This window comes from Callionymus lyra, chromosome 17 (genome assembly GCF_982586985.1).
Source record: "Callionymus lyra chromosome 17, fCalLyr1.hap1.1, whole genome shotgun sequence".
In the NCBI taxonomy this organism is placed as follows: domain Eukaryota; kingdom Metazoa; phylum Chordata; class Actinopteri; order Syngnathiformes; family Callionymidae; genus Callionymus; species Callionymus lyra.
In genome coordinates, this window is record NC_141834.1 from 1462740 (window position 1) to 1488394 (window position 25655).

At 41.1% G+C, this 25655-nt stretch overlaps 41 non-coding genes across 41 annotated transcripts; all 41 read left to right on the forward strand.

Annotated features, from left to right (window-relative positions):
- Positions 1-448: 448 nt before the first annotated feature.
- trnam-cau (transfer RNA methionine (anticodon CAU)) lies at positions 449-521 on the forward strand. The gene has a single exon. It is a non-coding gene; the product is annotated as a tRNA-Met (tRNA).
- Positions 522-786: 265 nt separating this feature from the next.
- Positions 787-859, forward strand: trnam-cau (transfer RNA methionine (anticodon CAU)). Its single transcript has one exon. It is a non-coding gene; the product is annotated as a tRNA-Met (tRNA).
- Positions 860-2312: 1453 nt separating this feature from the next.
- trnam-cau (transfer RNA methionine (anticodon CAU)) lies at positions 2313-2385 on the forward strand. Its single transcript has one exon. It is a non-coding gene; the product is annotated as a tRNA-Met (tRNA).
- A 714-nt stretch (positions 2386-3099) lies between these two features.
- trnam-cau (transfer RNA methionine (anticodon CAU)) lies at positions 3100-3172 on the forward strand. The gene has a single exon. It is a non-coding gene; the product is annotated as a tRNA-Met (tRNA).
- A 264-nt stretch (positions 3173-3436) lies between these two features.
- On the forward strand, positions 3437-3509 carry trnam-cau (transfer RNA methionine (anticodon CAU)). The gene has a single exon. It is a non-coding gene; the product is annotated as a tRNA-Met (tRNA).
- Positions 3510-4564: 1055 nt separating this feature from the next.
- Positions 4565-4637, forward strand: trnam-cau (transfer RNA methionine (anticodon CAU)). Its single transcript has one exon. It is a non-coding gene; the product is annotated as a tRNA-Met (tRNA).
- Positions 4638-4903: 266 nt separating this feature from the next.
- On the forward strand, positions 4904-4976 carry trnam-cau (transfer RNA methionine (anticodon CAU)). Its single transcript has one exon. It is a non-coding gene; the product is annotated as a tRNA-Met (tRNA).
- A 326-nt stretch (positions 4977-5302) lies between these two features.
- On the forward strand, positions 5303-5375 carry trnam-cau (transfer RNA methionine (anticodon CAU)). The gene has a single exon. It is a non-coding gene; the product is annotated as a tRNA-Met (tRNA).
- Positions 5376-6429: 1054 nt separating this feature from the next.
- Positions 6430-6502, forward strand: trnam-cau (transfer RNA methionine (anticodon CAU)). The gene has a single exon. It is a non-coding gene; the product is annotated as a tRNA-Met (tRNA).
- A 666-nt stretch (positions 6503-7168) lies between these two features.
- trnam-cau (transfer RNA methionine (anticodon CAU)) lies at positions 7169-7241 on the forward strand. The gene has a single exon. It is a non-coding gene; the product is annotated as a tRNA-Met (tRNA).
- Positions 7242-7907: 666 nt separating this feature from the next.
- Positions 7908-7980, forward strand: trnam-cau (transfer RNA methionine (anticodon CAU)). The gene has a single exon. It is a non-coding gene; the product is annotated as a tRNA-Met (tRNA).
- Positions 7981-8694: 714 nt separating this feature from the next.
- trnam-cau (transfer RNA methionine (anticodon CAU)) lies at positions 8695-8767 on the forward strand. Its single transcript has one exon. It is a non-coding gene; the product is annotated as a tRNA-Met (tRNA).
- Positions 8768-9034: 267 nt separating this feature from the next.
- Positions 9035-9107, forward strand: trnam-cau (transfer RNA methionine (anticodon CAU)). Its single transcript has one exon. It is a non-coding gene; the product is annotated as a tRNA-Met (tRNA).
- A 326-nt stretch (positions 9108-9433) lies between these two features.
- trnam-cau (transfer RNA methionine (anticodon CAU)) lies at positions 9434-9506 on the forward strand. Its single transcript has one exon. It is a non-coding gene; the product is annotated as a tRNA-Met (tRNA).
- A 267-nt stretch (positions 9507-9773) lies between these two features.
- On the forward strand, positions 9774-9846 carry trnam-cau (transfer RNA methionine (anticodon CAU)). The gene has a single exon. It is a non-coding gene; the product is annotated as a tRNA-Met (tRNA).
- Positions 9847-10560: 714 nt separating this feature from the next.
- On the forward strand, positions 10561-10633 carry trnam-cau (transfer RNA methionine (anticodon CAU)). The gene has a single exon. It is a non-coding gene; the product is annotated as a tRNA-Met (tRNA).
- A 264-nt stretch (positions 10634-10897) lies between these two features.
- On the forward strand, positions 10898-10970 carry trnam-cau (transfer RNA methionine (anticodon CAU)). The gene has a single exon. It is a non-coding gene; the product is annotated as a tRNA-Met (tRNA).
- Positions 10971-12025: 1055 nt separating this feature from the next.
- On the forward strand, positions 12026-12098 carry trnam-cau (transfer RNA methionine (anticodon CAU)). Its single transcript has one exon. It is a non-coding gene; the product is annotated as a tRNA-Met (tRNA).
- Positions 12099-12362: 264 nt separating this feature from the next.
- On the forward strand, positions 12363-12435 carry trnam-cau (transfer RNA methionine (anticodon CAU)). Its single transcript has one exon. It is a non-coding gene; the product is annotated as a tRNA-Met (tRNA).
- A 326-nt stretch (positions 12436-12761) lies between these two features.
- trnam-cau (transfer RNA methionine (anticodon CAU)) lies at positions 12762-12834 on the forward strand. Its single transcript has one exon. It is a non-coding gene; the product is annotated as a tRNA-Met (tRNA).
- A 267-nt stretch (positions 12835-13101) lies between these two features.
- Positions 13102-13174, forward strand: trnam-cau (transfer RNA methionine (anticodon CAU)). The gene has a single exon. It is a non-coding gene; the product is annotated as a tRNA-Met (tRNA).
- A 714-nt stretch (positions 13175-13888) lies between these two features.
- On the forward strand, positions 13889-13961 carry trnam-cau (transfer RNA methionine (anticodon CAU)). Its single transcript has one exon. It is a non-coding gene; the product is annotated as a tRNA-Met (tRNA).
- Positions 13962-14627: 666 nt separating this feature from the next.
- trnam-cau (transfer RNA methionine (anticodon CAU)) lies at positions 14628-14700 on the forward strand. The gene has a single exon. It is a non-coding gene; the product is annotated as a tRNA-Met (tRNA).
- A 666-nt stretch (positions 14701-15366) lies between these two features.
- Positions 15367-15439, forward strand: trnam-cau (transfer RNA methionine (anticodon CAU)). Its single transcript has one exon. It is a non-coding gene; the product is annotated as a tRNA-Met (tRNA).
- Positions 15440-16153: 714 nt separating this feature from the next.
- trnam-cau (transfer RNA methionine (anticodon CAU)) lies at positions 16154-16226 on the forward strand. Its single transcript has one exon. It is a non-coding gene; the product is annotated as a tRNA-Met (tRNA).
- A 264-nt stretch (positions 16227-16490) lies between these two features.
- trnam-cau (transfer RNA methionine (anticodon CAU)) lies at positions 16491-16563 on the forward strand. The gene has a single exon. It is a non-coding gene; the product is annotated as a tRNA-Met (tRNA).
- Positions 16564-17229: 666 nt separating this feature from the next.
- Positions 17230-17302, forward strand: trnam-cau (transfer RNA methionine (anticodon CAU)). Its single transcript has one exon. It is a non-coding gene; the product is annotated as a tRNA-Met (tRNA).
- Positions 17303-18356: 1054 nt separating this feature from the next.
- trnam-cau (transfer RNA methionine (anticodon CAU)) lies at positions 18357-18429 on the forward strand. The gene has a single exon. It is a non-coding gene; the product is annotated as a tRNA-Met (tRNA).
- A 264-nt stretch (positions 18430-18693) lies between these two features.
- On the forward strand, positions 18694-18766 carry trnam-cau (transfer RNA methionine (anticodon CAU)). The gene has a single exon. It is a non-coding gene; the product is annotated as a tRNA-Met (tRNA).
- Positions 18767-19432: 666 nt separating this feature from the next.
- Positions 19433-19505, forward strand: trnam-cau (transfer RNA methionine (anticodon CAU)). The gene has a single exon. It is a non-coding gene; the product is annotated as a tRNA-Met (tRNA).
- Positions 19506-20171: 666 nt separating this feature from the next.
- On the forward strand, positions 20172-20244 carry trnam-cau (transfer RNA methionine (anticodon CAU)). Its single transcript has one exon. It is a non-coding gene; the product is annotated as a tRNA-Met (tRNA).
- A 714-nt stretch (positions 20245-20958) lies between these two features.
- Positions 20959-21031, forward strand: trnam-cau (transfer RNA methionine (anticodon CAU)). Its single transcript has one exon. It is a non-coding gene; the product is annotated as a tRNA-Met (tRNA).
- Positions 21032-21295: 264 nt separating this feature from the next.
- trnam-cau (transfer RNA methionine (anticodon CAU)) lies at positions 21296-21368 on the forward strand. The gene has a single exon. It is a non-coding gene; the product is annotated as a tRNA-Met (tRNA).
- A 666-nt stretch (positions 21369-22034) lies between these two features.
- Positions 22035-22107, forward strand: trnam-cau (transfer RNA methionine (anticodon CAU)). The gene has a single exon. It is a non-coding gene; the product is annotated as a tRNA-Met (tRNA).
- Positions 22108-22821: 714 nt separating this feature from the next.
- Positions 22822-22894, forward strand: trnam-cau (transfer RNA methionine (anticodon CAU)). The gene has a single exon. It is a non-coding gene; the product is annotated as a tRNA-Met (tRNA).
- A 264-nt stretch (positions 22895-23158) lies between these two features.
- On the forward strand, positions 23159-23231 carry trnam-cau (transfer RNA methionine (anticodon CAU)). Its single transcript has one exon. It is a non-coding gene; the product is annotated as a tRNA-Met (tRNA).
- Positions 23232-23557: 326 nt separating this feature from the next.
- Positions 23558-23630, forward strand: trnam-cau (transfer RNA methionine (anticodon CAU)). Its single transcript has one exon. It is a non-coding gene; the product is annotated as a tRNA-Met (tRNA).
- A 267-nt stretch (positions 23631-23897) lies between these two features.
- trnam-cau (transfer RNA methionine (anticodon CAU)) lies at positions 23898-23970 on the forward strand. The gene has a single exon. It is a non-coding gene; the product is annotated as a tRNA-Met (tRNA).
- A 267-nt stretch (positions 23971-24237) lies between these two features.
- On the forward strand, positions 24238-24310 carry trnam-cau (transfer RNA methionine (anticodon CAU)). Its single transcript has one exon. It is a non-coding gene; the product is annotated as a tRNA-Met (tRNA).
- A 657-nt stretch (positions 24311-24967) lies between these two features.
- trnam-cau (transfer RNA methionine (anticodon CAU)) lies at positions 24968-25040 on the forward strand. Its single transcript has one exon. It is a non-coding gene; the product is annotated as a tRNA-Met (tRNA).
- A 321-nt stretch (positions 25041-25361) lies between these two features.
- trnam-cau (transfer RNA methionine (anticodon CAU)) lies at positions 25362-25434 on the forward strand. Its single transcript has one exon. It is a non-coding gene; the product is annotated as a tRNA-Met (tRNA).
- The last annotated feature ends 221 nt before the right edge of the window (positions 25435-25655 follow it).

The following is a 25655-nucleotide window of genomic DNA, read 5'->3' on the forward strand; positions in this document are numbered from 1 at the left end:
CCTTACAAACAGACGTACCTTTGACTCATTGTCAGCTCAGCACGCCAAGCCTTGTTGGCGCAGTAGGCAGCGCATCAGTCTCATAATCAAAAGGTCGTGAGTTCAAGCCTCACACAGGGCAGGTTTATGTTAAGGTCAACATTCATCTTGCTTTCTAGTTGCCTATCATTTTAGAATGTGTCGATCTACAAAGCCACCTCCAAATTTACCTGTTTCCCTAATAGTCATATTAACTGAACTTTGCTTTTACAACCTTAGTGTTCTTCTAGGGAAAGTTCTCCAACACCTTATTTAGTTTCGTAAAATTGAATATTTTTCCTCTTGCTGACCGGCAGTCTGTCATTTTTTTTGTTGGTTCACCAAAGTACCCATTCAATCACGCTTTTAAACCCTTTCACCACCTTACAAACAGACGTACCTTTGACTCATTATCAGGTCAGCACACCAAGCCTTGTTGGCGCAGTAGGCAGCGCGTCAGTCTCATAATCTGAAGGTCGTGAGTTCGAACCTCACACAGGGCACCTTTTTACTAGTGGCAAACATTGTTTTGCTTTCGAATCACCTATCTTTTTGGAATCTTTCGATTTACAAAGCCTTATTGTTCTTCTAGGGAATGTTCTACAACACCTTATTTAGTTCGTAAAATTGAATATTTTTCCTCTTGCTGACCAGCAGTCTGTCATTTTTTTGTTGGTTCACCAAAGTACCCATTCAATCACGCTTTTAAACCCTTTCACCACCTTACAAACAGACGTACCTTTGACTAATTGTCAGGTCACGAGCCAAGCCTTGTTGGCGCAGTAGGCAGCGCGTCAGTCTCATAATCTGAAGGTCGTGAGTTCAAGCCTCACACAGGGCAAGTTTATGTTAAGGTCAACATTCATTTTGCTTTCTAGTTGCCTATCTTTTTAGAATGTGTCGATCTACAAAGCCACCTCCAAATTTACCTGTTTCCCTAATAGTCATGATAACTGAACTTTGCTTTTACAACCTTAGTGTTCTCCTAGGGAAAGTTCTCCAACACCTTTTTTGGTTTGTGAAATTGAATATTTTTCCTCTTACTGACCAGCAGTCTGTCATTTTTTTGTTGGTTCACCAAAGTACCCATTCAATCACGCTTTTAAACCTTCACCATCTTACAAACAGACGTATCTTTGACTCATTGTCAGCTCAGCACACCAAGCCTTGTTGGCGCAGTAGGCAGCGCGTCAGTCTCATAATCTGAAGGTCGTAAGTTCAAGCCTCACACAGGGCAGGTTTATGTTAAGGTCAACATTCATGTTGCTTTCTAGTTCCCCACCTTTTTAGAATGTGTCGATCTACAAAGCCACCTCCAAATTTACCTGTTTCCCTAATAGTCATGATAACTGAACTTTGCTTTTACAACCTTAGTGTTGCCTTAGGGAAAGTTCTCCAACACCTTACGTAAAATTGAATATTTTTCCTCTTTCTGACCAGCAGTCTCTCCTTTTTTAGTTTGTTCACCAAAGTACCCATTCAATCACGCTTTTAAATCCTTTCACAACCTTACAAACAGACGTAACTTTGACTCATTGTCAGGTCAGCACGCCAAGCCTTGTTGGCGCAGTAGGCAGCGCATCAGTCTCATAATCTGAAGTTTGTGAGTTCAAGCCTCACACAGGGCAGGTTTATGTTAAGGTAAACATTCAGGTTGCTTTCTAGTTGCTTATCTTTTAAGAATGTGTCAATCTACAAAGCCACCTCCAAATTTACCTGTTTCCCTAATAGTCATGATAACTGAACTTTGCTTTTACAACCTTAGTGTTCTTCTAGGGAAAGTTCTCCAACACCTTATTTAGTTCGTGAAATTGAATATTTTTCCTCTTGCTGACCAGCAGTCTGTCATTTTTTTTGTTGGTTCACCAAAGTACCCATTCAATCACGCTTTTAAACCCTTTCACCACCTTACAAACAGACATACCTTTGACTCATTATCAGGTCAGCACACCAAGCCTTGTTGGCGCAGTAGGCAGCGCGTCAGTCTCATAATCTGAAGGTCTTGAGTTCGAACCTCACACAGGGCACCTTTTTACTAGTGGCAAACATTGTTTTGCTTTCGAATCACCTATCTTTTTGGAATCTTTCGATTTACAAAGCCTTATTGTTCTTCTAGGGAATGTTCTACAACACCTTATTTAGTTCGTAAAATTGAATATTTTTCCTCTTGCTGACCAGCAGTCTGTCATTTTTTTTGTTGGTTCACCAAAGTACCCATTCAATCACGCTTTTAAACCCCTTCACCACCTTACAAACAGACGTACCTTTGACTCATTGTCGGCTCAGCACGCCAAGCCTTGTTGGCGCAGTAGGCAGCGCGTCAGTCTCATAATCTGAAGGTCGTGAGTTCAAGCCTCACACAGGGCAGGTTTATGTTAAGGTCAACATTAATTTTGCTTTCTAGTTGCCTATCTTTTTAGAATGTGTCGATCTACAAAGCCACCTCCAAATTTACCTGTTTCCCTAATAGTCATGATAACTGAACTTTGCTTTTACAACCTTAGTGTTCTCCTAGGGAAAGTTCTCCAACACCTTTTTTGGTTTGTGAAATTGAATATTTTTCCTCTTGCTGACCAGCAGTCTGTCATTTTTTTTTTGGTTCACCAAAGTACCCATTCAATCACGCTTTTAAACCCTTTCACCACCTTACAAACAGACGTACCTTTGACTCATTATCAGGTCAGCACACCAAGCCTTGTTGGCGCAGTAGGCAGCACGTCAGTCTCATAATCTGAAGGTCGTGAGTTCAAGCCTCACACAGGGCAGGTTTATGTTAAGGTCAACATTCATGTTGCTTTCTAGTTGCCTATCTTTTAAGAATGTGTCGATCTACAAAGCCACCTCCAAATTTACCTGTTTCCCTAATTGTCATGATAACTGAACTTTGCTTTTACAACCTTAGTGTTCTCTTAGGGAAAGTTCTCCAACACCTTACGTAAAATTTAATATTTCTCCTCTTGCTGACCAGCAGTCTCTCCTTTTTTAGTTGGTTCACCAAAGTACCCATTCAATCACACTTTTGAACCTTCACAACCTTACAAACAGACGTAACTTTGACTCATTGTCAGGTCAGCACGCCAAGCCTTGTTGGCGCAGTAGGCAGCGCGTCAGTCTCATAATCTGAAGGTCGTGAGTTCAAGCCTCACACAGGGCACCTTTTTACTAGTGGCAAACATTGTTTTGCTTTCGAATCACCTATCTTTTTGGAATCTTTCGATTTACAAAGCCTTATTGTTCTTCTAGGGAATGTTCTACAACACCTTATTTAGTTCGTAAAATTGAATATTTTTCCTCTTGCTGACCAGCAGTCTGTCATTTTTTTGTTGGTTCACCAAAGTACCCATTCAATCACGCTTTTAAACCTTCACCACCTTACAAACAGACGTACCTTTGACTAATTGTCAGGTCAGCATGCCAAGCCTTGTTGGCGCAGTAGGCAGCGCGTCAGTCTCATAATCTGAAGGTCGTGAGTTCAAGCCTCACACAGGGCAGGTTTATGTTAAGGTCAACATTCATTTTGCTTTCTAGTTGCCTATCTTTTTAGAATGTGTCGATCTACAAAGCCACCTCCAAATTTACCTGTTTCCCTAATAGTCATGATAACTGAACTTTGCTTTTACAACCTTAGTGTTCTCCTAGGGAAAGTTCTCCAACACCTTTTTTGGTTTGTGAAATTGAATATTTTTCCTCTTGCTGACCAGCAGTCTGTCATTTTTTTTGTTGGTTCACCAAAGTACCCATTCAATCACGCTTTTAAACCCTTTCACCACCTTACAAACAGACGTACCTTTGACTCATTATCAGGTCAGCACACCAAGCCTTGTTGGCGCAGTAGGCAGCGCGTCAGTCTCATAATCTGAAGGTCGAGAGTTCGAACCTCACACAGGGCACCTTTTTACTAGTGGCAAACATTGTTTTGCTTTCGAATCACCTATCTTTTTGGAATCTTTCGATTTACAAAGCCTTATTGTTCTTCTAGGGAATGTTCTACAACACCTTATTTAGTTCGTAAAATTGAATATTTTTCCTCTTGCTGACCAGCAGTCTGTCATTTTTTTTGTTGGTTCACCAAAGTACCCATTCAATCACGCTTTTAAACCCTTTCACCACCTTACAAACAGACGTACCTTTGACTCATTGTCGGCTCAGCACGCCAACCCTTGTTGGCGCAATAGGCAGCGCGTCAGTCTCATAATCTGAAGGTCGTGAGTTCAAGCCTCACACAGGGCAGGTTTATGTTAAGGTCAACATTCATGTTGCTTTCTAGTTGCCTATCTTTTAAGAATGTGTGGATCTACAAAGCCACCTCCAAATTTACCTGTTTCCCTAATTGTCATGATAACTGAGCTTTGCTTTTACAACCTTAGTGTTCTCTTAGGGAAAGTTCTCCAACACCTTACGTAAAATTTAATATTTCTCCTCTTGCTGACCAGCAGTCTCTCCTTTTTTAGTTGGTTCACCAAAGTACCCATTCAATCACGCTTTTGAACCTTCACAACCTTACAAACAGACGTAACTTTGACTCATTGTCAGGTCAGCACACCAAGCCTTGTTGGCGCAGTAGGCAGCGCGTCAGTCTCATAATCTGAAGGTCGTGAGTTCAAGCCTCACACAGGGCACCTTTTTACTAGTGGCAAACATTGTTTTGCTTTCGAATCACCTATCTTTTTGGAATCTTTCGATTTACAAAGCCTTATTGTTCTTCTAGGGAATGTTCTACAACACCTTATTTAGTTCGTAAAATTGAATATTTTTCCTCTTGCTGACCAGCAGTCTGTCATTTTTTTGTTGGTTCACCAAAGTACCCATTCAATCACGCTTTTAAACCCTTTCACCACCTTACAAACAGACGTACCTTTGACTCATTGTCGGCACAGCACGCCAAGCCTTGTTGGCGCAGTAGGCAGCGCGTCAGTCTCATAATCTGAAGGTCGTGAGTTCAAGCCTCACACAGGGCAGGTTTATGTTAAGGTCAACATTCATTTTGCTTTCTAGTTGCCTATCTTTTTAGAATGTGTCGATCTACAAAGCCACCTCCAAATTTACCTGTTTCCCTAATAGTCATGATAACTGAACTTTGCTTTTACAACCTTAGTGTTCTCCTAGGGAAAGTTCTCCAACACCTTTTTTGGTTTTTGAAATTGAATATTTTTCCTCTTGCTGACCAGCAGTCTGTCATTTTTTTTGTTGGTTCACCAAAGTACCCATTCAATCACGCTTTTAAACCCTTTCACCACCTTACAAACAGACGTACCTTTGACTCATTATCAGGTCAGCACATCAAGCCTTGTTGGCGCAGTAGGCAGCGCGTCAGTCTCATAATCTGAAGGTCATGAGTTCGAACCTCACACAGGGCACCTTTTTACTAGTGGCAAACATTGTTTTGCTTTCGAATCACCTATCTTTTTGGAATCTTTCGATTTACAAAGCCTTATTGTTCTTCTAGGGAATGTTCTACAACACCTTATTTAGTTCGTAAAATTGAATATTTTTCCTCTTGCTGACCAGCAGTCTGTCATTTTTTTTGTTGGTTCACCAAAGTACCCATTCAATCACGCTTTTAAACCCTTTCACCACCTTACAAACAGACGTACCTTTGACTCATTGTCGGCTCAGCACACCAAGCCTTGTTGGCGCAGTAGGCAGCGCGTCAGTCTCATAATCTTAAAGTCGTGAGTTCAAGCCTCACACAGGGCAGGTTTATGTTAAGGTCAACATTCATTTTGCTTTCTAGTTGCCTATCTTTTTAGAATGTGTCGATCTACAAAGCCACCTCCAAATTTGCCTGTTTCCCTAATAGTCATGATAACTGAACTTTGCTTTTACAACCTTAGTGTTCTCCTAGGGAAAGTTCTCCAACACCTTTTTTGGTTTGTGAAATTGAATATTTTTCCTCTTGCTGACCAGCAGTCTGTCATTTTTTTGTTGGTTCACCAAAGTACCCATTCAATCACGCTTTTAAACCTTCACCATCTTACAAACAGACGTATCTTTGACTCATTGTCAGCTCAGCACACCAAGCCTTCTTGGCGCAGTAGGCAGCGCGTCAGTCTCATAATCTGAAGGTCGTGAGTTCAAGCCTCACACAGGGCAGGTTTATGTTAAGGTCAACATTCATGTTGCTTTCTAGTTCCCCATCTTTTTAGAATGTGTCGATCTACAAAGCCACCTCCAAATTTACCAGTTTCCCTAATAGTCATGATAACTGAACTTTGCTTTTACAACCTTAGTGTTGTCTTAGGGAAAGTTCTCCAACACCTTACGTAAAATTGAATATTTTTCCTCTTTCTGACCAGCAGTCTCTCCTTTTTTAGTTTGTTCACCAAAGTACCCATTCAATCACGCTTTTAAATCCTTTCACAACCTTACAAACAGACGTAACTTTGACTCATTGTCAGGTCAGCACGCCAAGCCTTGTTGGCGCAGTAGGCAGCGCATCAGTCTCATAATCTGAAGGTTGTGAGTTCAAGCCTCACACAGGGCAGGTTTATGTTAAGGTCAACATTCAGGTTGCTTTCTAGTTGCTTATCTTTTAAGAATGTGTCAATCTACAAAGCCACCTCCAAATTTACCTGTTTCCCTAATAGTCATGATAACTGAACTTTGCTTTTACAACCTTAGTGTTCTTCTAGGGAAAGTTCTCCAACACCTTATTTAGTTCGTGAAATTGAATATTTTTCCTCTTGCTGACCAGCAGTCTGTCATTTTTTTTGTTGGTTCACCAAAGTACCCATTCAATCACGCTTTTAAACCCTTTCACCACCTTACAAACAGACATACCTTTGACTCATTATCAGGTCAGCACACCAAGCCTTGTTGGCGCAGTAGGCAGCGCGTCAGTCTCATAATCTGAAGGTCTTGAGTTCGAACCTCACACAGGGCACCTTTTTACTAGTGGCAAACATTGTTTTGCTTTCGAATCACCTATCTTTTTGGAATCTTTCGATTTACAAAGCCTTATTGTTCTTCTAGGGAATGTTCTACAACACCTTATTTAGTTCGTAAAATTGAATATTTTTCCTCTTGCTGACCAGCAGTCTGTCATTTTTTTTGTTGGTTCACCAAAGTACCCATTCAATCACGCTTTTAAACCCTTTCACCACCTTACAAACAGACGTACCTTTGACTCATTGTCGGCTCAGCACGCCAAGCCTTGTTGGCGCAGTAGGCAGCGCGTCAGTCTCATAATCTGAAGGTTGTGAGTTCAAGCCTCACACAGGGCAGGTTTATGTTAAGGTCAACATTCGTTTTGCTTTCTAGTTGCCTATCTTTTTAGAATGTGTCGATCTACAAAGCCACCTCCAAATTTACCTGTTTCCCTAATAGTCATGATAACTGAACTTTGCTTTTACAACCTTAGTGTTCTCCTAGGGAAAGTTCTCCAACACCTTTTTTGGTTTGTGAAATTGAATATTTTTCCTCTTGCTGACCAGCAGTCTGTCATTTTTTTTGTTGGTTCACCAAAGTACCCATTCAATCACGCTTTTAAACCCTTTCACCACCTTACAAACAGACGTACCTTTGACTCATTATCAGGTCAGCACATCAAGCCTTGTTGGCGCAGTAGGCAGCGCGTCAGTCTCATAATCTGAAGGTCGTGAGTTCGAACCTCACAAAGGGCACCTTTTTACTAGTGGCAAACATTGTTTTGCTTTCGAATCACCTATCTTTTTGGAATCTTTCGATTTACAAAGCCTTATTGTTCTTCTAGGGAATGTTCTACAACACCTTATTTAGTTCGTAAAATTGAATATTTTTCCTCTTGCTGACCAGCAGTCTGTCATTTTTTTTGTTGGTTCACCAAAGTACCCATTCAATCACGCTTTTAAACCCTTTCACCACCTTACAAACAGACGTACCTTTGACTCATTGTCGGCTCAGCACACCAAGCCTTGTTGGCGCAGTAGGCAGCGCGTCAGTCTCATAATCTGAAGGTCGTGAGTTCAAGCCTCACACAGGGCAGGTTTATGTTAAGGTCAACATTCATTTTGCTTTCTAGTTGCCTATCTTTTTAGAATGTGTCGATCTACAAAGCCACCTCCAAATTTGCCTGTTTCCCTAATAGTCATGATAACTGAACTTTGCTTTTACAACCTTAGTGTTCTCCTAGGGAAAGTTCTCCAACACCTTTTTTGGTTTGTGACATTGAATATTTTTCCTCTTGCTGACCAGCAATCTGTCATTTTTTTGTTGGTTCACCAAAGTACCCATTCAATCACGCTTTTAAACCCTTTCACCACCTTACAAACAGACGTACCTTTGACTCATTATCAGGTCAGCACACCAAGCCTTGTTGGCGCAGTAGGCAGCACGTCAGTCTCATAATCTGAAGGTCGTGAGTTCAAGCCTCACACAGGGCAGGTTTATGTTAAGGTCAACATTCATGTTGCTTTCTAGTTGCCTATCTTTTAAGAATGTGTCGATCTACAAAGCCACCTCCAAATTTACCTGTTTCCCTAATTGTCATGATAACTGAACTTTGCTTTTACAACCTTAGTGTTCTCTTAGGGAAAGTTCTCCAACACCTTACGTAAAATGTAATATTTCTCCTCTTGCTGACCAGCAGTCTCTCCTTTTTTAGTTGGTTCACCAAAGTACCCATTCAATCACACTTTTGAACCTTCACAACCTTACAAACAGACGTAACTTTGACTCATTGTCAGGTCAGCACGCCAAGCCTTGTTGGCGCAGTAGGCAGCGCGTCAATCTCATAATCTGAAGGTCGTGAGTTCAAGCCTCACACAGGGCACCTTTTTACTAGTGGCAAACATTGTTTTGCTTTCGAATCACCTATCTTTTTGGAATCTTTCGATTTACAAAGCCTTATTGTTCTTCTAGGGAATGTTCTACAACACCTTATTTAGTTCGTAAAATTGAATTTTTTTCCTCTTGCTGACCAGCAGTCTGTCATTTTTTTTGTTGGTTCACCAAAGTACCCATTCAATCACGCTTTTAAACCCTTTCACCACCTTACAAACAGACGTACCTTTGACTCATTGTCGGCTCAGCACGCCAAGCCTTGTTGGCGCAGTAGGCAGCGCGTCAGTCTCATAATCTGAAGGTCGTGAGTTCAAGCCTCACACAGGGCAGGTTTATGTTAAGGTCAACATTAATTTTGCTTTCTAGTTGCCTATCTTTTTAGAATGTGTCGATCTACAAAGCCACCTCCAAATTTACCTGTTTCCCTAATAGTCATGATAACTGAACTTTGCTTTTACAACCTTAGTGTTCTCCTAGGGAAAGTTCTCCAACACCTTTTTTGGTTTGTGAAATTGAATATTTCTCCTCTTGCTGACCAGCAGTCTGTCATTTTTTTTGTTGGTTCACCAAAGTACCCATTCAATCACGCTTTTAAATCCTTTCACCACCTTACAAACAGACGTACCTTTGACTCATTATCAGGTCAGCACATCAAGCCTTGTTGGCGCAGTAGGCAGCGCGTCAGTCTCATAATCTGAAGGTCGTGAGTTCGAACCTCACACAGGGCACCTTTTTACTAGTGGCAAACATTGTTTTGCTTTCGAATCACCTATCTTTTTGGAATCTTTCGATTTACAAAGCCTTATTGTTCTTCTAGGGAATGTTCTACAACACCTTATTTAGTTCGTAAAATTGAATATTTTTCCTCTTGCTGACCAGCAGTCTGTCATTTTTTTTGTTGGTTCACCAAAGTACCCATTCAATCACGCTTTTAAACCCTTTCACCACCTTACAAACAGACGTACCTTTGACTCATTGTCAGCTCAGCACACCAAGCCCTGTTGGCGCAGTAGGCAGCGCGTCAGTCTCATAATCTGAAGTTCGTGAGTTCAAGCCTCACACAGGGCAGGTTTATGTTAAGGTCAACATTCATTTTGCTTTCTAGTTGCCTATCTTTTTAGAATGTGTCGATCTACAAAGCCACCTCCAAATTTGCCTGTTTCCCTAATAGTCATGATAACTGAACTTTGCTTTTACAACCTTAGTGTTCTCCTAGGGAAAGTTCTCCAACACCTTTTTTGGTTTGTGAAATTGAATATTTTTCCTCTTGCTGACCAGCAGTCTGTCATTTTTTTTTTGGTTCACCAAAGTACCCATTCAATCACGCTTTTAAACCCTTTCACCACCTTACAAACAGACGTACCTTTGACTCATTATCAGGTCAGCACACCAAGCCTTGTTGGCGCAGTAGGCAGCACGTCAGTCTCATAATCTGAAGGTCGTGAGTTCAAGCCTCACACAGGGCAGGTTTATGTTAAGGTCAACATTCATGTTGCTTTCTAGTTGCCTATCTTTTAAGAATGTGTCGATCTACAAAGCCACCTCCAAATTTACCTGTTTCCCTAATTGTCATGATAACTGAACTTTGCTTTTACAACCTTAGTGTTCTCTTAGGGAAAGTTCTCCAACACCTTACGTAAAATTTAATATTTCTCCTCTTGCTGACCAGCAGTCTCTCCTTTTTTAGTTGGTTCACCAAAGTACCCATTCAATCACACTTTTGAACCTTCACAACCTTACAAACAGACGTAACTTTGACTCATTGTCAGATCAGCACGCCAAGCCTTGTTGGCGCAGTAGGCAGCGCGTCAGTCTCATAATCTGAAGGTCGTGAGTTCAAGCCTCACACAGGGCACCTTTTTACTAGTGGCAAACATTGTTTTGCTTTCGAATCACCTATCTTTTTGGAATCTTTCGATTTACAAAGCCTTATTGTTCTTCTAGGGAATGTTCTACAACACCTTATTTAGTTCGTAAAATTGAATTTTTTTCCTCTTGCTGACCAGCAGTCTGTCATTTTTTTGTTGGTTCACCAAAGTACCCATTCAATCACGCTTTTAAACCTTCACCACCTTACAAACAGACGTACCTTTGACTAATTGTCAGGTCAGCATGCCAAGCCTTGTTGGCGCAGTAGGCAGCGCGTCAGTCTCATAATCTGAAGGTCGTGAGTTCAAGCCTCACACAGGGCAGGTTTATGTTAAGGTCAACATTCATTTTGCTTTCTAGTTGCCTATCTTTTTAGAATGTGTCGATCTACAAAGCCACCTCCAAATTTACCTGTTTCCCTAATAGTCATGATAACTGAACTTTGCTTTTACAACCTTAGTGTTCTCCTAGGGAAAGTTCTCCAACACCTTTTTTGGTTTGTGAAATTGAATATTTTTCCTCTTGCTGACCAGCAGTCTGTCATTTTTTTTGTTGGTTCACCAAAGTACCCATTCAATCACGCTTTTAAACCCTTTCACCACCTTACAAACAGACGTACCTTTGACTCATTATCAGGTCAGCACACCAAGCCTTGTTGGCGCAGTAGGCAGCGCGTCAGTCTCATAATCTGAAGGTCGAGAGTTCGAACCTCACACAGGGCACCTTTTTACTAGTGGCAAACATTGTTTTGCTTTCGAATCACCTATCTTTTTGGAATCTTTCGATTTACAAAGCCTTATTGTTCTTCTAGGGAATGTTCTACAACACCTTATTTAGTTCGTAAAATTGAATATTTTTCCTCTTGCTGACCAGCAGTCTGTCATTTTTTTTGTTGGTTCACCAAAGTACCCATTCAATCACGCTTTTAAACCCTTTCACCACCTTACAAACAGACGTACCTTTGACTCATTGTCGGCTCAGCACGCCAACCCTTGTTGGCGCAATAGGCAGCGCGTCAGTCTCATAATCTGAAGGTCGTGAGTTCAAGCCTCACACAGGGCAGGTTTATGTTAAGGTCAACATTCATGTTGCTTTCTAGTTGCCTATCTTTTAAGAATGTGTCGATCTACAAAGCCACCTCCAAATTTACCTGTTTCCCTAATTGTCATGATAACTGAGCTTTGCTTTTACAACCTTAGTGTTCTCTTAGGGAAAGTTCTCCAACACCTTACGTAAAATTTAATATTTCTCCTCTTGCTGACCAGCAGTCTCTCCTTTTTTAGTTGGTTCACCAAAGTACCCATTCAATCACGCTTTTGAACCTTCACAACCTTACAAACAGACGTAACTTTGACTCATTGTCAGGTCAGCACACCAAGCCTTGTTGGCGCAGTAGGCAGCGCGTCAGTCTCATAATCTGAAGGTCGTGAGTTCAAGCCTCACACAGGGCACCTTTTTACTAGTGGCAAACATTGTTTTGCTTTCGAATCACCTATCTTTTTGGAATCTTTCGATTTACAAAGCCTTATTGTTCTTCTAGGGAATGTTCTACAACACCTTATTTAGTTCGTAAAATTGAATATTTTTCCTCTTGCTGACCAGCAGTCTGTCATTTTTTTGTTGGTTCACCAAAGTACCCATTCAATCACGCTTTTAAACCTTCACCACCTTACAAACAGACGTACCTTTGACTAATTGTCAGGTCAGCATGCCAAGCCTTGTTGGCGCAGTAGGCAGCGCGTCAGTCTCATAATCTGAAGGTCGTGAGTTCAAGCCTCACACAGGGCAGGTTTATGTTAAGGTCAACATTCATTTTGCTTTCTAGTTGCCTATCTTTTTAGAATGTGTCGATCTACAAAGCCACCTCCAAATTTACCTGTTTCCCTAATAGTCATGATAACTGAACTTTGCTTTTACAACCTTAGTGTTCTCCTAGGGAAAGTTCTCCAACACCTTTTTTGGTTTTTGAAATTGAATATTTTTCCTCTTGCTGACCAGCAGTCTGTCATTTTTTTTGTTGGTTCACCAAAGCACCCATTCAATCACGCTTTTAAACCCTTTCACCACCTTACAAACAGACGTACCTTTGACTCATTATCAGGTCAGCACATCAAGCCTTGTTGGCGCAGTAGTCAGCGCGTCAGTCTCATAATCTGAAGGTCATGAGTTCGAACCTCACACAGGGCACCTTTTTACTAGTGGCAAACATTGTTTTGCTTTCGAATCACCTATCTTTTTGGAATCTTTCGATTTACAAAGCCTTATTGTTCTTCTAGGGAATGTTCTACAACACCTTATTTAGTTCGTAAAATTGAATATTTTTCCTCTTGCTGACCAGCAGTCTGTCATTTTTTTTGTTGGTTCACCAAAGTACCCATTCAATCACGCTTTTAAACCCTTTCACCACCTTACAAACAGACGTACCTTTGACTCATTGTCGGCTCAGCACACCAAGCCTTGTTGGCGCAGTAGGCAGCGCGTCAGTCTCATAATCTTAAGGTCGTGAGTTCAAGCCTCACACAGGGCAGGTTTATGTTAAGGTCAACATTCATTTTGCTTTCTAGTTGCCTATCTTTTTAGAATGTGTCGATCTACAAAGCCACCTCCAAATTTGCCTGTTTCCCTAATAGTCATGATAACTGAACTTTGCTTTTACAACCTTAGTGTTCTCCTAGGGAAAGTTCTCCAACACCTTTTTTGGTTTGTGAAATTGAATATTTTTCCTCTTGCTGACCAGCAGTCTGTCATTTTTTTGTTGGTTCACCAAAGTACCCATTCAATCACGCTTTTAAACCTTCACCATCTTACAAACAGACGTATCTTTGACTCATTGTCAGCTCAGCACACCAAGCCTTCTTGGCGCAGTAGGCAGCGCGTCAGTCTCATAATCTGAAGGTCGTGAGTTCAAGCCTCACACAGGGCAGGTTTATGTTAAGGTCAACATTCATGTTGCTTTCTAGTTCCCCATCTTTTTAGAATGTGTCGATCTACAAAGCCACCTCCAAATTTACCAGTTTCCCTAATAGTCATGATAACTGAACTTTGCTTTTACAACCTTAGTGTTGTCTTAGGGAAAGTTCTCCAACACCTTACGTAAAATTGAATATTTTTCCTCTTTCTGACCAGCAGTCTCTCCTTTTTTAGTTTGTTCACCAAAGTACCCATTCAATCACGCTTTTAAATCCTTTCACAACCTTACAAACAGACGTAACTTTGACTCATTGTCAGGTCAGCACGCCAAGCCTTGTTGGCGCAGTAGGCAGCGCATCAGTCTCATAATCTGAAGGTTGTGAGTTCAAGCCTCACACAGGGCAGGTTTATGTTAAGGTCAACATTCAGGTTGCTTTCTAGTTGCTTATCTTTTAAGAATGTGTCAATCTACAAAGCCACCTCCAAATTTACCTGTTTCCCTAATAGTCATGATAACTGAACTTTGCTTTTACAACCTTAGTGTTCTTCTAGGGAAAGTTCTCCAACACCTTATTTAGTTCGTGAAATTGAATATTTTTCCTCTTGCTGACCAGCAGTCTGTCATTTTTTTTGTTGGTTCACCAAAGTACCCATTCAATCACGCTTTTAAACCCTTTCACCACCTTACAAACAGACATACCTTTGACTCATTATCAGGTCAGCACACCAAGCCTTGTTGGCGCAGTAGGCAGCGCGTCAGTCTCATAATCTGAAGGTCTTGAGTTCGAACCTCACACAGGGCACCTTTTTACTAGTGGCAAACATTGTTTTGCTTTCGAATCACCTATCTTTTTGGAATCTTTCGATTTACAAAGCCTTATTGTTCTTCTAGGGAATGTTCTACAACACCTTATTTAGTTCGTAAAATTGAATATTTTTCCTCTTGCTGACCAGCAGTCTGTCATTTTTTTTGTTGGTTCACCAAAGTACCCATTCAATCACGCTTTTAAACCCTTTCACCACCTTACAAACAGACGTACCTTTGACTCATTGTCGGCTCAGCACGCCAAGCCTTGTTGGCGCAGTAGGCAGCGCATCAGTCTCATAATCTGAAGGTTGTGAGTTCAAGCCTCACACAGGGCAGGTTTATGTTAAGGTCAACATTCATTTTGCTTTCTAGTTGCCTATCTTTTTAGAATGTGTCGATCTACAAAGCCACCTCCAAATTTACCTGTTTCCCTAATAGTCATGATAACTGAACTTTGCTTTTACAACCTTAGTGTTCTCCTAGGGAAAGTTCTCCAACACCTTTTTTGGTTTGTGAAATTGAATATTTTTCCTCTTGCTGACCAGCAGTCTGTCATTTTTTTTGTTGGTTCACCAAAGTACCCATTCAATCACGCTTTTAAACCCTTTCACCACCTTACAAACAGACGTACCTTTGACTCATTATCAGGTCAGCACATCAAGCCTTGTTGGCGCAGTAGGCAGCGCGTCAGTCTCATAATCTGAAGGTCGTGAGTTCGAACCTCACAAAGGGCACCTTTTTACTAGTGGCAAACATTGTTTTGCTTTCGAATCACCTATCTTTTTGGAATCTTTCGATTTACAAAGCCTTATTGTTCTTCTAGGGAATGTTCTACAACACCTTATTTAGTTCGTAAAATTGAATATTTTTCCTCTTGCTGACCAGCAGTCTGTCATTTTTTTTGTTGGTTCACCAAAGTACCCATTCAATCACGCTTTTAAACCCTTTCACCACCTTACAAACAGACGTACCTTTGACTCATTGTCGGCTCAGCACACCAAGCCTTGTTGGCGCAGTAGGCAGCGCGTCAGTCTCATAATCTGAAGGTCGTGAGTTCAAGCCTCACACAGGGCAGGTTTATGTTAAGGTCAACATTCATTTTGCTTTCTAGTTGCCTATCTTTTTAGAATGTGTCGATCTACAAAGCCACCTCCAAATTTGCCTGTTTCCCTAATAGTCATGATAACTGAACTTTGCTTTTACAACCTTAGTGTTCTCCTAGGGAAAGTTCTCCAACACCTTTTTTGGTTTGTGACATTGAATATTTTTCCTCTTGCTGACCAGCAATCTGTCATTTTTTTGTTGGTTCACCAAAGTACCCATTCAATCACGCTTTTAAACCCTTTCACCACCTTACAAACAGACGTACCTTTGACTCATTATCAGGTCAGCACACCAAGCCTTGTTGGCGCAGTAGGCAGCACGTCAGTCTCATAATCTGAAGGTCGTGAGTTCAAGCCTCACACAGGGCAGGTTTATGTTAAGGTCAACATTCATGTTGCTTTCTAGTTGCCTATCTTTTAAGAATGTGTCGATCTACAAAGCCACCTCCAAATTTACCTGTTTCCCTAATTGTCATGATAACTGAACTTTGCTTTTACAACCTTAGTGTTCTCTTAGGGAAAGTTCTCCAACACCTTACGTAAAATGTAATATTTCTCCTCTTGCTGACCAGCAGTCTCTCCTTTTTTAGTTGGTTCACCAAAGTACCCATTCAATCACACTTTTGAACCTTCACAACCTTACAAACAGACGTAACTTTGACTCATTGTCAGGTCAGCACGCCAAGCCTTGTTGGCGCAGTAGGCAGCGCGTCAATCTCATAATCTGAAGGTCGTGAGTTCAAGCCTCACACAGGGCACCTTTTTACTAGTGGCAAACATTGTTTTGCTTTCGAATCACCTATCTTTTTGGAATCTTTCGATTTACAAAGCCTTATTGTTCTTCTAGGGAATGTTCTACAACACCTTATTTAGTTCGTAAAATTGAATTTTTTTCCTCTTGCTGACCAGCAGTCTGTCATTTTTTTGTTGGTTCACCAAAGTACCCATTCAATCACGCTTTTAAACCTTCACCACCTTACAAACAGACGTACCTTTGACTAATTGTCAGGTCAGCATGCCAAGCCTTGTTGGCGCAGTAGGCAGCGCGTCAGTCTCATAATCTGAAGGTCGTGAGTTCAAGCCTCACACAGGGCAGGTTTATGTTAAGGTCAACATTCATTTTGCTTTCTAGTTGCCTATCTTTTTAGAATGTGTCGATCTACAAAGCCACCTCCAAATTTACCTGTTTCCCTAATAGTCATGATAACTGAACTTTGCTTTTACAACCTTAGTGTTCTTCTAGGGAAAGTTCTCCAACACCTTTTTTAGTTCGTGAAATTGAATATTTTTCCTCTTGCTGACCAGCAGTCTGTCATTTTTTTTGTTGGTTCACCAAAGTACCCATTCAATCACGCTTTTAAACCCTTTCACCACCTTACAAACAGACATACCTTTGACTCATTATCAGGTCAGCACACCAAGCCTTGTTGGCGCAGTAGGCAGCGCGTCAGTCTCATAATCTGAAGGTCTTGAGTTCGAACCTCACACAGGGCACCTTTTTACTAGTGGCAAACATTGTTTTGCTTTCGAATCACCTATCTTTTTGGAATCTTTCGATTTACAAAGCCTTATTGTTCTTCTAGGGAATGTTCTACAACACCTTATTTAGTTCGTAAAATTGAATATTTTTCCTCTTGCTGACCAGCAGTCTGTCATTTTTTTTGTTGGTTCACCAAAGTACCCATTCAATCACGCTTTTAAACCCTTTCACCACCTTACAAACAGACGTACCTTTGACTCATTGTCGGCTCAGCACGCCAAGCCTTGTTGGCGCAGTAGGCAGCGCGTCAGTCTCATAATCTGAAGGTTGTGAGTTCAAGCCTCACACAGGGCAGGTTTATGTTAAGGTCAACATTCATTTTGCTTTCTAGTTGCCTATCTTTTTAGAATGTGTCGATCTAAAAAGCCACCTCCAAAATTACCTGTTTCCCTAATAGTCATGATAACTGAACTTTGCTTTTACAACCTTAGTGTTCTCCTAGGGAAAGTTCTCCAACACCTTTTTTGGTTTGTGAAATTGAATATTTTTCCTCTTGCTGACCAGCAGTCTGTCATTTTTTTTGTTGGTTCACCAAAGTACCCATTCAATCACGCTTTTAAACCCTTTCACCACCTTACAAACAGACGTACCTTTGACTCATTATCAGGTCAGCACATCAAGCCTTGTTGGCGCAGTAGGCAGCGCGTCAGTCTCATAATCTGAAGGTCGTGAGTTCGAACCTCACAAAGGGCACCTTTTTACTAGTGGCAAACATTGTTTTGCTTTCGAATCACCTATCTTTTTGGAATCTTTCGATTTACAAAGCCTTATTGTTCTTCTAGGGAATGTTCTACAACACCTTATTTAGTTCGTAAAATTGAATATTTTTCCTCTTACTGACCAGCAGTCTGTCATTTTTTTGTTGGTTCACCAAAGTACCCATTCAATCACGCTTTTAAACCCTTTCACCACCTTACAAACAGACGTACCTTTGACTCATTATCAGGTCAGCACACCAAGCCTTGTTGGCGCAGTAGGCAGCACGTCAGTCTCATAATCTGAAGGTCGTGAGTTCAAGCCTCACACAGGGCAGGTTTATGTTAAGGTCAACATTCATGTTGCTTTCTAGTTGCCTATCTTTTAAGAATGTGTCGATCTACAAAGCCACCTCCAAATTTACCTGTTTCCCTAATTGTCATGATAACTGAACTTTGCTTTTACAACCTTAGTGTTCTCTTAGGGAAAGTTCTCCAACACCTTACGTAAAATGTAATATTTCTCCTCTTGCTGACCAGCAGTCTCTCCTTTTTTAGTTGGTTCACCAAAGTACCCATTCAATCACACTTTTGAACCTTCACAACCTTACAAACAGACGTAACTTTGACTCATTGTCAGGTCAGCACGCCAAGCCTTGTTGGCGCAGTAGGCAGCGCGTCAATCTCATAATCTGAAGGTCGTGAGTTCAAGCCTCACACAGGGCACCTTTTTACTAGTGGCAAACATTGTTTTGCTTTCGAATCACCTATCTTTTTGGAATCTTTCGATTTACAAAGCCTTATTGTTCTTCTAGGGAATGTTCTACAACACCTTATTTAGTTCGTAAAATTGAATTTTTTTCCTCTTGCTGACCAGCAGTCTGTCATTTTTTTGTTGGTTCACCAAAGTACCCATTCAATCACGCTTTTAAACCTTCACCACCTTACAAACAGACGTACCTTTGACTAATTGTCAGGTCAGCATGCCAAGCCTTGTTGGCGCAGTAGGCAGCGCGTCAGTCTCATAATCTGAAGGTCGTGAGTTCAAGCCTCACACAGGGCAGGTTTATGTTAAGGTCAACATTCATTTTGCTTTCTAGTTGCCTATCTTTTTAGAATGTGTCGATCTACAAAGCCACCTCCAAATTTACCTGTTTCCCTAATAGTCATGATAACTGAACTTTGCTTTTACAACCTTAGTGTTCTTCTAGGGAAAGTTCTCCAACACCTTTTTTAGTTCGTGAAATTGAATATTTTTCCTCTTGCTGACCAGCAGTCTGTCATTTTTTTTGTTGGTTCACCAAAGTACCCATTCAATCACGCTTTTAAACCCTTTCACCACCTTACAAACAGACATACCTTTGACTCATTATCAGGTCAGCACACCAAGCCTTGTTGGCGCAGTAGGCAGCGCGTCAGTCTCATAATCTGAAGGTCTTGAGTTCGAACCTCACACAGGGCACCTTTTTACTAGTGGCAAACATTGTTTTGCTTTCGAATCACCTATCTTTTTGGAATCTTTCGATTTACAAAGCCTTATTGTTCTTCTAGGGAATGTTCTACAACACCTTATTTAGTTCGTAAAATTGAATATTTTTCCTCTTGCTGACCAGCAGTCTGTCATTTTTTTTGTTGGTTCACCAAAGTACCCATTCAATCACGCTTTTAAACCCTTTCACCACCTTACAAACAGACGTACCTTTGACTCATTGTCGGCTCAGCACGCCAAGCCTTGTTGGCGCAGTAGGCAGCGCGTCAGTCTCATAATCTGAAGGTTGTGAGTTCAAGCCTCACACAGGGCAGGTTTATGTTAAGGTCAACATTCATTTTGCTTTCTAGTTGCCTATCTTTTTAGAATGTGTCGATCTACAAAGCCACCTCCAAATTTACCTGTTTCCCTAATAGTCATGATAACTGAACTTTGCTTTTACAACCTTAGTGTTCTCCTAGGGAAAGTTCTCCAACACCTTTTTTGGTTTGTGAAATTGAATATTTTTCCTCTTGCTGACCAGCAGTCTGTCATTTTTTTTGTTGGTTCACCAAAGTACCCATTCAATCACGCTTTTAAACCCTTTCACCACCTTACAAACAGACGTACCTTTGACTCATTATCAGGTCAGCACATCAAGCCTTGTTGGCGCAGTAGGCAGCGCGTCAGTCTCATAATCTGAAGGTCGTGAGTTCGAACCTCACAAAGGGCACCTTTTTACTAGTGGCAAACATTGTTTTGCTTTCGAATCACCTATCTTTTTGGAATCTTTCGATTTACAAAGCCTTATTGTTCTTCTAGGGAATGTTCTACAACACCTTATTTAGTTCGTAAAATTGAATATTTTTCCTCTTGCTGACCAGCAGTCTGTCATTTTTTTTGTTGGTTCACCAAAGTACCCATTCAATCACGCTTTTAAACCCTTTCACCACCTTACAAACAGACGTACCTTTGACTCATTGTCGGCTCAGCACACCAAGCCTTGTTGGCGCAGTAGGCAGCGCGTCAGTCTCATAATCTGAAGGTCGTGAGTTCAAGCCTCACACAGGGCAGGTTTATGTTAAGGTCAACATTCATTTTGCTTTCTAGTTGCCTATCTTTTTAGAATGTGTCGATCTACAAAGCCACCTCCAAATTTGCCTGTTTCCCTAATAGTCATGATAACTGAACTTTGCTTTTACAACCTTAGTGTTCTCCTAGGGAAAGTTCTCCAACACCTTTTTTGGTTTGTGACATTGAATATTTTTCCTCTTGCTGACCAGCAGTCTGTCATTTTTTTGTTGGTTCACCAAAGTACCCATTCAATCACGCTTTTAAACCCTTTCACCACCTTACAAACAGACGTACCTTTGACTCATTATCAGGTCAGCACACCAAGCCTTGTTGGCGCAGTAGGCAGCACGTCAGTCTCATAATCTGAAGGTCGTGAGTTCAAGCCTCACACAGGGCAGGTTTATGTTAAGGTCAACATTCATGTTGCTTTCTAGTTGCCTATCTTTTAAGAATGTGTCGATCTACAAAGCCACCTCCAAATTTACCTGTTTCCCTAATTGTCATGATAACTGAACTTTGCTTTTACAACCTTAGTGTTCTCTTAGGGAAAGTTCTCCAACACCTTACGTAAAATGTAATATTTCTCCTCTTGCTGACCAGCAGTCTCTCCTTTTTTAGTTGGTTCACCAAAGTACCCATTCAATCACACTTTTGAACCTTCACAACCTTACAAACAGACGTAACTTTGACTCATTGTCAGGTCAGCACGCCAAGCCTTGTTGGCGCAGTAGGCAGCGCGTCAATCTCATAATCTGAAGGTCGTGAGTTCAAGCCTCACACAGGGCACCTTTTTACTAGTGGCAAACATTGTTTTGCTTTCGAATCACCTATCTTTTTGGAATCTTTCGATTTACAAAGCCTTATTGTTCTTCTAGGGAATGTTCTACAACACCTTATTTAGTTCGTAAAATTGAATTTTTTTCCTCTTGCTGACCAGCAGTCTGTCATTTTTTTGTTGGTTCACCAAAGTACCCATTCAATCACGCTTTTAAACCTTCACCACCTTACAAACAGACGTACCTTTGACTAATTGTCAGGTCAGCATGCCAAGCCTTGTTGGCGCAGTAGGCAGCGCGTCAGTCTCATAATCTGAAGGTCGTGAGTTCAAGCCTCACACAGGGCAGGTTTATGTTAAGGTCAACATTCATTTTGCTTTCTAGTTGCCTATCTTTTTAGAATGTGTCGATCTACAAAGCCACCTCCAAATTTACCTGTTTCCCTAATAGTCATGATAACTGAACTTTGCTTTTACAACCTTAGTGTTCTTCTAGGGAAAGTTCTCCAACACCTTTTTTAGTTCGTGAAATTGAATATTTTTCCTCTTGCTGACCAGCAGTCTGTCATTTTTTTTGTTGGTTCACCAAAGTACCCGTTCAATCACGCTTTTAAACCCTTTCACCACCTTACAAACAGACGTACCTTTGACTCATTATCAGGTCAGCACATCAAGCCTTGTTGGCGCAGTAGGCAGCGCGTCAGTCTCATAATCTGAAGGTCGTGAGTTCGAACCTCACAAAGGGCACCTTTTTACTAGTGGCAAACATTGTTTTGCTTTCGAATCACCTATCTTTTTGGAATCTTTCGATTTACAAAGCCTTATTGTTCTTCTAGGGAATGTTCTACAACACCTTATTTAGTTCGTAAAATTGAATATTTTTCCTCTTGCTGACCAGCAGTCTGTCATTTTTTTTGTTGGTTCACCAAAGTACCCATTCAATCACGCTTTTAAACCCTTTCACCACCTTACAAACAGACGTACCTTTGACTCATTGTCGGCTCAGCACGCCAAGCCTTGTTGGCGCAGTAGGCAGCGCGTCAGTCTCATAATCTGAAGGTCGTGAGTTCAAGCCTCACACAGGGCAGGTTTATGTTAAGGTCAACATTCATTTTGCTTTCTAGTTGCCTATCTTTTTAGAATGTGTCGATCTACAAAGCCACCTCCAAATTTGCCTGTTTCCCTAATAGTCATGATAACTGAACTTTGCTTTTACAACCTTAGTGTTCTCCTAGGGAAAGTTCTCCAACACCTTTTTTGGTTTGTGACATTGAATATTTTTCCTCTTGCTGACCAGCAGTCTGTCATTTTTTTGTTGGTTCACCAAAGTACCCATTCAATCACGCTTTTAAACCCTTTCACCACCTTACAAACAGACGTACCTTTGACTCATTATCAGGTCAGCACACCAAGCCTTGTTGGCGCAGTAGGCAGCACGTCAGTCTCATAATCTGAAGGTCGTGAGTTCAAGCCTCACACAGGGCAGGTTTATGTTAAGGTCAACATTCATGTTGCTTTCTAGTTGCCTATCTTTTAAGAATGTGTCGATCTACAAAGCCACCTCCAAATTTACCTGTTTCCCTAATTGTCATGATAACTGAACTTTGCTTTTACAACCTTAGTGTTCTCTTAGGGAAAGTTCTCCAACACCTTACGTAAAATTTAATATTTCTCCTCTTGCTGACCAGCAGTCTCTCCTTTTTTAGTTGGTTCACCAAAGTACCCATTCAATCACACTTTTGAACCTTCACAACCTTACAAACAGACGTAACTTTGACTCATTGTCAGGTCAGCACGCCAAGCCTTGTTGGCGCAGTAGGCAGCGCGTCAATCTCATAATCTGAAGGTCGTGAGTTCAAGCCTCACACAGGGCATCTTTTTACTAGTGGCAAACATTGTTTTGCTTTCGAATCACCTATCTTTTTGGAATCTTTCGATTTACAAAGCCTTATTGTTCTTCTAGGGAATGTTCTACAACACCTTATTTAGTTCGTAAAATTGAATTTTTTTCCTCTTGCTGACCAGCAGTCTGTCATTTTTTTGTTGGTTCACCAAAGTACCCATTCAATCACGCTTTTAAACCTTCACCACCTTACAAACAGACGTACCTTTGACTAATTGTCAGGTCAGCATGCCAAGCCTTGTTGGCGCAGTAGGCAGCGCGTCAGTCTCATAATCTGAAGGTCGTGAGTTCAAGCCTCACACAGGGCAGGTTTATGTTAAGGTCAACATTCATTTTGCTTTCTAGTTGCCTATCTTTTTAGAATGTGTCGATCTACAAAGCCACCTCCAAATTTACCTGTTTCCCTAATAGTCATGATAACTGAACTTTGCTTTTACAACCTTAGTGTTCTCCTAGGGAAAGTTCTCCAACACCTTTTTTGGTTTGTGAAATTGAATATTTTTCCTCTTGCTGACCAGCAGTCTGTCATTTTTTTTGTTGGTTCACCAAAGTACCCATTCAATCACGCTTTTAAACCCTTTCACCACCTTACAAACAGACGTACCTTTGACTCATTATCAGGTCAGCACACCAAGCCTTGTTGGCGCAGTAGGCAGCGCGTCAGTCTCATAATCTGAAGGTCGTGAGTTCAAACCTCACACAGGGCACCTTTTTACTAGTGGCAAACATTGTTTTGCTTTCGAATCACCTATCTTTTTGGAATCTTTCGATTTACAAAGCCTTATTGTTCTTCTAGGGAATGTTCTACAACACCTTATTTAGTTCGTAAAATTGAATATTTTTCCTCTTGCTGACCAGCAGTCTGTCATTTTTTTTGTTGGTTCACCAAAGTACCCATTCAATCACGCTTTTAAACCCTTTCACCACCTTACAAACAGACGTACCTTTGACTCATTATCAGGTCAGCACACCAAGCCTTGTTGGCGCAGTAGGCAGCGCGTCAGTCTCATAATCTGAAGGTCGTGAGTTCGAACCTCACACAGGGCACCTTTTTACTAGTGGCAAACATTGTTTTGCTTTCGAATCACCTATCTTTTTGGAATCTTTCAATTTACAAAGCCTTATTGTTCTTCTAGGGAATGTTCTACAACACCTTATTTAGTTCGTAAAATTGAATATTTTTCCTCTTGCTGACCAGCAGTCTGTCATTTTTTTTGTTGGTTCACCAAAGTACCCATTCAATCACGCTTTTAAACCCTTTCACCACCTTACAAACAGACGTACCTTTGACTCATTGTCGGCTCAGCACGCCAAGCCTTGTTGGCGCAGTAGGCAGCGCGTCAGTCTCATAATCTGAAGGTCGTGAGTTCAAGCCTCACACAGGGCAGGTTTATGTTAAGGTCAACATTCATGTTGCTTTCTAGTTGCCTATCTTTTAAGAATGTGTCGATCTACAAAGCCACCTCCAAATTTACCTGTTTCCCTAATTGTCATGATAACTGAGCTTTGCTTTTACAACCTTAGTGTTCTCTTAGGGAAAGTTCTCCAACACCTTACGTAAAATTTAATATTTCTCCTCTTGCTGACCAGCAGTCTCTCCTTTTTTAGTTGGTTCACCAAAGTACCCATTCAATCACGCTTTTAAACCCTTTCACCACCTTACAAACAGACGTACCTTTGACTCATTGTCAGGTCAGCATGCCAAGCCTTATTGGCGCAGTAGGCAGCGCGTCAGTCTCATAATCTGAAGGTCGTGAGTTCAAGCCTCACACAGGGCACCTTTTTACTAGTGGCAAACATTGTTTTGCTTTCGAATCACCTATCTTTTTGGAATCTTTCGATTTACAAAGCCTTATTGTTCTTCTAGGGAATGTTCTACAACACCTTATTTAGTTCGTAAAATTGAATATTTTTCCTCCTGCTGACCAGCAGTCTGTCATTTTTTTGTTGGTTCACCAAAGTACCCATTCAATCACGCTTTTAAACCCTTTCACCACCTTACAAACAGACGTACCTTTGACTAATTGTCAGGTCAGCATACCAAGCCTTGTTGGCGCAGTAGGCAGCGCGTCAGTCTCATAATCTGAAGGTAGTGAGTTCAAGCCTCACACAGGGCAAGTTTATGTTAAGGTCAACATTCATTTTGCTTTCTAGTTGCCTATCTTTTTAGAATGTGTCGATCTACAAAGCCACCTCCAAATTTACCTGTTTCCCTAATAGTCATGATAACTGAACTTTGCTTTTACAACCTTAGTGTTCTCCTAGGGAAAGTTCTCCAACACCTTTTTTGGTTTGTGAAATTGAATATTTTTCCTCTTACTGACCAGCAGTCTGTCATTTTTTGTTGGTTCACCAAAGTACCCATTCAATCACGCTTTTAAACCCTTTCACCATCTTACAAACAGACGTATCTTTGACTCATTGTCAAATCACACCAAGCCTTGTTGGCGCAGTAGGCAGCGCGTCAGTCTCATAATCTGAAGGTCGTGAGTTCAAGCCTCACACAGGGCAGGTTTATGTTAAGGTCAACATTCATGTTGCTTTCTAGTTCCCCATCTTTTTAGAATGTGTCGATCTACAAAGCCACCTCCAAATTTACCTGTTTCCCTAATAGTCATGATAACTGAACTTTGCTTTTACAACCTTAGTGTTCTCTTAGGGAAAGTTCTCCAACACCTTACGTAAAATTGAATATTTTTCCTCTTTCTGACCAGCAGTCTCTCCTTTTTTAG